An 11430-nucleotide genomic window follows, 5' to 3' on the forward strand; every position below is an offset into this window, starting at 1 on the left:
GTCCCTAAAACAATTTTTCCAATTAACCCAGCTATTAAAAGTGTCTAGTATGACACAATATATGCTAGGTTTAAGAGCTGAATAAGATAAACTTTATTTTCTTCCCTATAACACCCAGGTGATAAAAAAGGCTCCATGTAACCCAAGAGTCACCAGGTGAGACCAAAGATGGCTCTAAATGCAATACATTGTCCCCAACAGAAGCTAAAACAAGGAGGGCAATGAAGGGTGTTAGAAAAGAGCAAGGATGTGGCTTCCTCCAACTTGAGACATCTGTGGACTGGGCCTTCCTAGAAGAAGGTTTTTATTTGTATTAATTTTATATATGTATTTAGTAGCATTTTCTATACATTTTCTTCTATGGAGCCACCCAAATGTTGTGGAACCACATCAACTTTTAACAGCCCCATCAGCCCAGAACTCCACACGACTCTTCCATGACAGAAATGCGGGTGCACTTGTTTGGCTCCTGCGCACCAATACTCCCAGGAATTGTATTAAACAAGTGAGACAACAATTTTTATTCTTCCATTCCATGGTATTTGTGTTTTGAGAATTTTCTAAACTACCTTTGCTTAATAACGTATTTTCCAAGAAGAGCAGATGTGGATTTTTTGCATTTAGGGATGGCAGAGGGAACAGTCTCCAGGCTAGGGCAGGATGACTGGGCAGGAAAACCAGCACTGACACAAATTATCCCACAGAGGACAAGAGAGAGGCGAGATTTAGCTTTACCTTTCTGTGAGGCAACTGTGTTGCACAACCACGCCTACGGGCAGCACTGAATTAATACTTCCCAAACCTCCCCATACCTTCCAGTCTTAGCCTCCCTCAGAACCACAAACCTTTTCCCTGCAAAAAGAAGTTCTTGAACACAGAAAATTGTGGGTTTAATAATTTAAAATAACAAGATGTCGTTTATGATGAAAAATCCTTTCACATTTTTATAACAAAATTAAAGGCCAATATGATTAATTTTTTTCCTTTGTGGAACTGCTTGATTAAACCTGGCAGCCTCATAGATTGCACAGTTAGAGTCTGATAATATTTGACAAGGGAGCAGAACCATGAGGAAATGAAAAGAAAAACATTTCCATTTTATTCTACAAATACCTACAATAATGTTTTCAGCCTCACAATACACCTTCCAAGTATTTAAATTATTAATTGTGGGTGAGGGTTTCAATTATTTGCCAGAAATGAATCTGAGACTTGCAGATTTATTTGCAAGTCCAGGCCTCATTCAGTAAGTACATCCACAAAGAATACAGGGAACAGACCCTGGGTCCAGCACTTCTAAAACATTCCTGTGTTTAAGCAAGATGACAACATGAATAATTTAAATATGGAAGAGAGGATATATCCAATTACACCTCAAAAACCCAAATAAAACATGAAGTTTTTGCAGAAGGGGCATTTCTTGCAGAGTGCACTGGTACACATGGCACAGAACAGGGCTCTAATCCGATTGGAATTGCCAGGCACTAATGTAATACACACACACAAAAAAGATTATCAAAAGCTGATTAAAAGCCATCCAAACATTACAATCGAAGAGTACAGATTAAACAAAAGACATGATTTAGAAGAGGGCTAAAATTTTTTGACCTTATTAATGGTCTTTATGAACTTTTATGCCAAATCTCGATGAAGAAGAATATACCTCAGAACTGAAAGCCAGGCATCACACTTTGGGTTCTGTGTATTGCCCAAATTACAGTACAATTAAGTGAAGGTATTTCAGGCTGCTCGGGGAGCAGTGGCAGTTGCTAGGCAGCATCTGCTCCTGTCAGAGATGCTTCTTTCTTTGTGCAGTACAGAACCTCAGCCAGGAATACTGCCACCAATGGATTATTCCAAGGCAGCTTACTGCCATCACATGGCATCTGCAAAGTGCTCACCCGCTGCCTAGCAACACCGCCTCTTTCTACTGAGTCATACCAGCACCAGGACAATATTCCTGCAAAAAAAGAAACAGATGCCTGAGAAGAAAGGTGATCATTCAGTAGCAGAGCAAAGGATTGCAAGCATCCTTCCCCTGCCCTCCAAGATAAAAATAGAGATTGGGCTCAAAAATCATGAGCTGTTTAAAATAGTTTTGCACATCCTGGTGGCAGGAGGTGGGAGAGAAGGAACGGACCAAAACCCACAGTGTTGTCCACTGCTTTAGCTGTGCTAAGGAACTGGTCTTGAGCTCCCAGCTTTGCAAGGATCTATCCTGGCACTTCATCCTCTTCCTGTCACTCTCTTCCATCAGTTCATTCACCCATACATCATTCCCTCTATGCAGGAAGCGAATGCAGCAGGCTTTTTCTCCCTTTTAAAGAGAGCAAAGGCTGTTTCAGTTTCTGAAACCTCCTCCCTCTTTCCAAACCCAGCTGGCAAAGAGAACTGGGCAGGCTCTGCCCAGAGAGGTGAGGAGCTGCTCTGCACTGCTGCATTCCACAGGCTGCAAACGTGAGCCTGTTGAACACTTCACTGTTCAACACCAGGAAACAAGGTAAGAAACCAATCAAGTTTCGACTCCCCTGGAGGGTGGAGATTGCACCACCTCCTCAGGCACCCTGCTCCAGGGCTTTCCCACATGCACTGTGGGAATCACTGTCCCTGACTGGAATTCACCCCCACAGCTCCTCCTTTCACCCTGCAGCTTTGAGAAGTGCCTGCACCTCCCTAGACAGCAGCTATCCATGAGCCAACCCTATCCTATGCTCCACTTCCCAGGTGGTACCAGCCTGGATCTCACAGACCGTCCTCTCTCCCGATGTTCCCACCTCCTCACCTCACCCCTCGTACTGCGAGGTGCAGCCCCAGAGCAACTAAAAGAGGAAGAGAGCATTTCCATCTCCATGCTGGTGCCCAGGAACACAGCCAGGGACGTGGTTGCCTACAGGAGAACACCACCAGCTCATGTTCACACATGCAAAGCCTCAGGCATCACCCACAGCACCTTCCAGCCTGTCCCATTCTGCACAGGCTACAGCATGAGACTTGCAGATCTCCCATCTATCTGTTAAATAAGTTCTTAACACGTTAAAGCTACCTGGGCATTTATGGTCAGTTTGCACATTTTCAACAAGCAGCAGGAAAGGAAGGATAGGGCAGATTTATAAAAGTATATTTACCAGCATACAGCTCCTGCATTTTAGCTGAAAACTCTATAAATAGTCAGCCTGTACTGGCTGCTACACAAGAACTCTGCTGAAGACATCTATGAAACCTGTCAATCCACCCAGAAGAACTTTGACTTTTTTGGGTTTGCAACTAAAATACAAAAAAAGAAAAAAAGCATTTGACTGACAAAATTGAAAATGCTTTCTTTTCATGATTTTTAACTCTTCCAATCTTTACTGGAGCAAACATACATTATCTAATGCTATCAACATAATCTGAGATGTTGGGGAAATCCTCCTTTTCTCTTTTTGTGTCCTCCATACAAGATTATTATTATTATTACTATTACTATTATTATTATTATATTCTTTTTATTTAATAAACTATTTTTCCCCTATTAAAAGCAGAATATGGTCTTCTGCCAGAAATACAGTCATTCCAGAAGTGGGGGAGAAAAGGCCAAAATGAAACCAACCAAACAAACCCAACAAGATCAGTAGTTGCAGTTTGGGGCCTTGCTGTGATGAAGAAAGAGAGAGAAGCCTATTTTCTACCTTCTCTGCCCCAGAGTGTGCCCCAGAGTCCAAACTGGTCTTGTTTCTGCAAGACCAGTGCTTGAAACACAATCTTCCTTGGCATAAACCCCTTGGACCACCAAACACTTATCTGTTAAAAAGACAAAGAGAAAAACAAGTGGTCCCTCCCCTCAGATCAGTGCACTGGGAAGGGCTGAGCTGAAGCAGCAGGCAGGAGGATGATGATGGATGGATGGACGGATGGATGGATGGATGGACGGACGCAGATCACCATGCACTGCCAGGGGAGCTTCCCCAGCAGGCAGGTTCCCAGAAGATGCTCTGCACACCCAGCAGGGCCAGGACCTTTCCAGGTCCCAGGACAGCTCCTCCCACTCTAACAAGTCCCTGCTGGAGGAATGGCCTCACAGCAGCCCCTTTAAACAGAGGCACAAGCATGGAGAGGATTCCCCTCCTCTGTCATCACACCAAGCCCACAGGCAGTGTCCAGCTCCATTCTGTACAGCAACAGCAGATGTCAGGGCAAGACTATTTCACCAAAATATTGAACCAGCTCTAGCAGGTCCAGCAGAACTACACTTTGGTTGTATCTTTGGTTGATCAAAATTCAGGTCACCAGTCATTCAGATCATGAGCATTTAGAGAGAGAAACCAAACACAAAGATGCACCCAAGTTCAAACCAGAGTTTTCAGTAACCCTTTTTTCCAGTAATTCATATATTTTTGGATTACTTGTCCGACTCTGGCTGAAACTTTCTCACCTGAGCCTACACTCTCTGTCCATGTAACACAGCCACACACACACAAAGCAGTGCCTAGGTGAAGTGGGCAGCTTTCTGCAGGCACTGCCACAGGCATTTCTCTGCACAAAGGAAGAGATGGGTGAAAGAGAAACATCTCCTCCTATCCCCCCCACATCCAGACTCAGTTACTGCAAACAGCCATTGCTCCCTACAGGGAGTATCCAGCACTGCCTGAGATATTCTCCTATGAAAGGCCCTCTGCTCCCTTCACCACTAGTTTGGGCAGCCCACCCAGCACCCACCCCAGCAAGGCAAAGGACCACATGCACTGACACCCTAACAGTCATATATTGCTTGCAACTGCCTTCTATTTAACAGTTCTGGGTTTCTCTGACATGAATTCAAGGGCTCCTTTATCAGGTTCAGAAGACTAAAAGTGCAAGTACCCATAAACACCTTGTTCATAAACATTTTGAGAGGGAAGGGCCCTGCTGCTCAGAAACACAGCCACCAGAGGTTTCCAGAACAGTGAGGCACCTGCCAAAGCACTCTGTGCTACACTCTGGCACCTTGGGTAGCCCAGGGACTTACATTCAACAGAAAGAAAATAAAATAATTCACCACTCCATCAACTACCTACTGCCAACACTAAAAGCATTTAGTGCCCAAGCTGAAATAAAAATAAAGGTTTGTCTAGATGTTTCAGAGAACACCAGCTTACCTCTGAAAGCACAAAGGCCTGCTTTTAATCACCAAGAGTTAGCTGGCACCACTTGTCATAAGCTTTTCTTAAGGCTTAATATCCAGAAAGAATCAAGAAAAGAAAAAGTAGTTAAAAGCTGAAGAGGGACAGAGGGAACTCTTATCCTTGGAATAAGTAATCACCTCACAACTGCACTGGAAAGCACTCAGGCTGCTCAAAGCCTCAGTTCCCTGCCTTCCAAATATATTCCCTAAGTTTGGACTAAGGACTTATTGTTCGAACAAACAATAAAACATGTCTAAGAGGAAGGAACTGCGGCCAAAAAAACTTTAGAGATGCTTTCAGGATCTAAGAAAACCTCACAAAGTTCATTTTGACATGGAAAAACTTGAACAAGAGGTTTGATTTTAACATCGGGCGCTTGAGTGAGATATTTTGTATCTGCCCTGAGGCTCAGTAAGCAGACAGATTTTGAAACAGAACAAAGTGAGAAATGTTGTGAGATTAAGGTTGATTCATAACTTCAAAGCAATCAGTGGAAGGACCACTGTCAATCACAATTGGTTTTGGACCAAGATCCCATAGTATGCTTGCTTTGGCCCCTTCCTAAGTGTATAGCACAGCTGAGAGAAGAACACAACATACTTAGTAACAACACAATTTAAACAAAAATTTCTCTGGAGAAGGAAGGAAAAGTTGCATCAGTTTCTTCAAGAGCTAAATAATTTTCCACAGACTTCCCATTCTTTGGTGTTTTCACACCCACATCTGAAAAGTGCTCCTGTTTCTCAAGAGAACAAATCTATGGAATACATATGGCCACCAATAACACCAGTTGTTGGTCCCATCAGGCAGTTCCAGCTCTTCTGTACGAGAACCATTTCCAAATAACTATTTAATGTGTTAATCATAAAAGCCTGTCTATCCACATGTCACTGTGCATATGAACACAGAAAACTTCCTCATTCCCAATCATCCCCCTCTTGTGGGTTTTGAAATGCCAGCAAATACATGGTAGAGAATTTTCTAATTACAAGTTCTGGTAATAGTCCTTACACATTTCCCTGATGTCTGCATTGGAGTCTGACTTGTTTTGCAGCAGAACTCCTGCAAAAAAGGCTTTGCAAGGGTAGTGGGACCCGAGTCCAGCTGAGCTATGCCACTGACTGTGCCCTAAGGAATTTGCTTTCAGAGGACTAATAAAAAGTCATCCTTCCTCTATTCCCACATACACCTGCCAACCACAACCTGCAGCATCACCCCATACTCACACACCAACTTTCTATCCCTTAAGTGGTTCAAAAGTGAAATTATTCTACATTTCCTCACTAATTTCACTCTCAACACTTGAACAATGCATTTAAACCCAAAGCACACAAGAAATACCTGATAGAACCTGATTAACCTTTTTTTCAGCAAGTCAGAAGCTTTTAATCTGCACTACTATGCACAGAAATTCCAATTTCAAGTTCTTCCCCACCCAATCCTATTTCCATTAAACATGGAGGAAAAGTTGTCCAAGATTGCCAACTCACATCATCAAATGTCTCTTGTTACTGGATGCATTGTTAGGTGAGGGCAGAAAGCCTGAACACCAAAATGTTTCCACCCTTAGAAAATCATTCTAAAATCAAAATCCCTTCTGTGCTGGGGATAAGCTTGGGGAGGAAGTGCTTTTGCCCCTACCCTACTGGCCAGTGGCTGAAGTCCTGCAGGTCTTAACTGAATACCTAATCCAGCACAATAACAAAGAAATGGAGAAAATTGCTCTAAAACCAATCAAATCATCCAAATTTAAACCCCATATTGCACTGCTATCACCTCTTACTCCAGCATCACCCCCACAGTCTCCCATACAAACCATGCAATGAACTGTTAAACATAACACATCTCTTGTCTTTGTGAGCAATTTGCTTCTCAACTTCATTTTTCCTGTATTTAGAAAGTTTTGGCTAATTTCTACTGCAAATGCATTTATGGACAACTGGTATTTAGATAATCTCAAGGTAGTGATATCTTACAGGTTAATTTTCATCCAGTTCTGCAAATCAGGTCTTCATGAGAGCTGGTCTAACCACAATGTCTTTGGCTTAGTCTTTTCTAGGACAAACAAGCCAAACTACATTAACCTCTTGCCACAAAAGAGGACATTGAATCTCCAAGTCCTATCAGCACCCACAGAATTCCAGATTTACCCTGCTCTGGAGCTGAAGTTGGCCACCACATTTAATGACATTTTAGCAACCTCCCCTGTCTATATGATCGTATCCCATCAGGTGCATCTCGGGAGCTGCTCTTTTCCAGAGACATTTCAAGGTGTGATTCATCTCCCATCCAGTTAAATAACACATATACATTTCCTTTATGGTCCCTGACTGACAAATTCCTTTGCTCGTTCTTAAGGCCTACAGGTTAAAAAAAAGGCCCTTAGGAGCAAAGTACTGAATGGAAATTACTCCAGTCCCTGGATCATCCCATTTTCCTGAGCAAGTCCCCAGGTACCCGCAGCACTTCCCAAAGCAGTGGCGCACAGAAGGTTTCCAAGTGCATCCCTGCACGTAGCTCTGGTTCCAAGACAGATGCCTGAAGAATATCCTTAGTCACCTCCCTCCTGCTGCCAGACAATTACATCCCCTGGCACAGGGACACAGGAGAGAAAATGAAATATAACCTATGTCCCTAACACAGCACCTGATGCAAGGATTGATATTGCTTCCCATCCAAACAATGGACATTTTCCTAATTTGGGAGAGGGACTTTTCTCTACCTCTCTGGAACTTTTCATTTTGAAGACTGTAACAAACCACTCCAGTGAACAAGTGAAACCACAGTGCCACTCACAGCCCCCTTCAGCAGCTGCCTCTTGTGTGAACAGCTAAGGCAGGGTCTTGTGCCAAAAGGCCTGAGGAAGGAAGGAAGACTTCTCTAAGTTCTGCAGCCCTGTTTTTCCGAGCATAAATATGAACTGGAAGTGTGCAAGCCAAGGTCTAGTGACAAGGGGAAAAAAAAATCAAGATACTGATCAAAAAGCTGCAGTACAAAACCATAACTAGGACATTGTGATGTTCCATTCCTTCTTAGTAAGAACAAGGGAAAGTTCAGTTGTATTTATTTGTACTTATGATTTTTAATTGTTACCAAGTAAGCAGTGAAAATAAAGATTTAAAAAGCATTTTTAAATAAAATAACAGATTTTAACCCTAATTCTCTGAATAAACTAAGAACAGATTCTGTTGATGCAGGCAGGTTCTCCTCCTCCTCCATGACTTAATACATACATATTTAATATGGTCAGCCATACAAAGTGGCTTGTTGATACAGCATCAATCAATTCAAAAAACAAACAAACAAACAAAAAACTTTCCCGAGAGCCATCTAAATGTGCTCCTTGCACAAAAATAAAAGAGCAAAAACTGGCAGCCTAATGAAATAATCAGCTCTTACAGTAGCCAAATGCTGTTTACTAGCGTTCTATTTAACTTTTTCTTTTAATACATTAATAGTTAATACTTGTTTTTTAAGACTAAACTAACTAATCAGATCACTTTAATAAATATTTTCTTAGAGAGAGACTGCTTTAAAAATACTAAAACACTAGAGGGCTAGAGAGCCTTGTCTTCAATAATCAGCTCAGAATTCTTATTAATTGTGTTCATCACTGGCCATCTTAAGCACCTGTGGAAGAACTGTCTGCTTTGCTTGAGCAAGTCTCAAGTTTCAAAAGTAGAGTTAGGATTAGAGGCACTGAATATAAGTATTTCTAAATAGAGGGGAATTACTCACAACAGCCACCAGGTAGTTGCTATAGCAGCAGAGAAATAAAATCAAGGAAGATCTTCAAGGTTGTTAGGAGAGTGTTTAATTTATTTAGAAATATCCTGAGCAATCTTTTAATATCTTTGCTGCAGATGCATGCAGTGATTCTTACGAGGACTGGGCTATACAATGGTGCTCTACAACTGCAAGTGTGGAAAACCTATTTTAATTGCAGGTAGGCACCGAGAGCTCCAGAACTGGCCAAAAGGCACCAAAGTTCCCATCAGGAAGTGTAACATTTTCTCCTGCAGCCAAGAGCCTGTGGCTGCACTGGAATATCTGCTGAGGGCTCCAGCAAGCACAGGGGAAATGCCTTTGAGGCCCCCTGCAAGGCAGTGCAGAACACAAAGCCCTTCCACAGCCAGGTGCTGAGAGGGGAACGTGGAGTCTCTCTGAAGAATCAGTTTCTGTGAATTATCACCTCTGACAGACACCCAGGTAAGGCAGCAGAGCACAACCTACTTTCAACAAAGACAACAGCATCAGGATGAACCACTATAAATGGTACTTTCCCTTGCCTTGGTACACAAGGACAGCTATGTCTAGGGCCTGGATGCCCAGATGTGCCTTTCTGTTCCACCAGAAACCTCTTTGTGGCACTCCAGTTACAGAAATAACTGATCCCACTCAGCTTATATCAACAGGGACAGAAAGTTTATTGCCTTAACCCAAAGGCAAACCTTAAAACTTTGCATGGTTTAGCAGGAGCACAGAAAAAACACACAGTGGGTTTTTGGACAGAGACTGCTCTAACCAAACCCAAACTACTAAAGCCCAAAGGCATAAGCTCAGAACAGTGACTCATGCCAAGAAGATTATTTTTGCACATATTACTTGTGGAATCAGGATAATTTACACTGCTATATCCTCCCCCTCCTTTTTTTTGCCAGTGCACCTCCCAGCAGCAAACCCTCAGGTCCACACTTTCTGCAGACTATTTGCTTCAAAATGCACAAAAATTACCCTTCCAGCCAGCAATGACAGATCTACTTTTGAAAAACTGACATGCCACTCCTCACTTGTAGTAACTAAATCCCAGGTATAAGCAGCATTTTTCACCTATTTTCCTTCTCTGGAGGATTATCAACAAATTTCAATTACAGGAAAAGTAATTAAAGCTAGTCAAGAATAAAAAAAGCTTGCCTAGAGATCACCAAAACTTGCACAACTCAGCTGTTACCTCAGCCCTACCTACAGGTGTGCTGACTGCAAAAGAAAAATCCCCATCCTTAGAGGAATATTCTCCAGCCCAGGGAACATCATTGAAATCACACTTGTTTTCATTCACTGCTCTCCCTTCCACACACCTCTTCCAGACTTGTTTACAACCTGACTGGAGATTTCCCAGCTTTTCTTTTCAAATATCTGCATCAAAAAAATTAGTTCACCTGTTTTTTGGATCAAGGTAAAACAAGGATTCTCTTATTTGAGCACATGGGCCAAACACAAAAACAAACACTGAATATCAAACCCTGCCACACAGCAAAGAAAAACAACTACAGAAACAGAAGGAAAACAACAAGATTTGGAAGACATAATTATTTTCTGAAGCATCCATTACAATTATAGCAGTCAGTTTCACCCCAGGGTAACAGAGGTGGCCTTCGCCCAGCAGATGAGGTATGAAAAAAAGTCCAGCATCAACTACATTAAAAAACCCCAGCAAAACAACAACTTGGTATTCCTGAATGCATCCAGCTGGGATGTACCAAGGCTTGTTAACTTCATATACTCCCAGTGACCAACAGACACAGCAACCGGATTGGCAGCAACGACTCCCAGGTGTTATTTTCTGCCACTTGTTTTTATTACCCTACACTTACAGGTTCTCATCTGATGCTGCATTTTAATTTATTTTTTTTAAACAAAAGTGATTTGCTTTGTCTCTCTTAAGAAGACAAGTGTGATGTACTAAGCAAAATATTTGCTGTACAAGATTAGAAATTAATAAGAAGTATTTTTTATTATTAAATTAACAGAAAGCATTTTAACAAAGAGGCATTTTAAGGCTTCTAATTGCTCACAAGTTAATTGCCAAAATCCCACTTTAACAGTTCCGGTTAACAGATCATGTAGCAAATTTGTTGATACTATTTTAAATATTTTGTAGAAATCAATCATCACTACACACTGTGGAACTTAAAAATCAATATGCACAACGGATAACTATAAATTTAATGGGGCGTTTAAGTAACTAATCAGGGTAGCAGTAGTAGCTTTTATTATTATAATACAAATCAACAGTTTAAGAAAATTAAATCGAAATGAGCAAAACCGAAGTGAAAGAAATTCTGTATCTTCCACTTCATTAGATGCAACATTTCTGGGATTTACACGCTAAAATAACAAACCAAAGCCGCCAACGGTGATGCCTCAGATTAGAGCAACCACGCTGCCAGACGGCTGTAAAATCTGATTTCTCAAAACAACGAAAAAGCAGCGCAGTCCGCAGGCACCGAGGCCCCGCTCCCGGCCCGCCGCAGCCCCCGGCCCGGCCGCCCCCCCCTCCCCCCGGCCG

Source organism: Geospiza fortis, unplaced genomic scaffold (assembly GCF_000277835.1).
Source record: "Geospiza fortis unplaced genomic scaffold, GeoFor_1.0 scaffold78, whole genome shotgun sequence".
NCBI lineage: Eukaryota > Metazoa > Chordata > Aves > Passeriformes > Thraupidae > Geospiza > Geospiza fortis.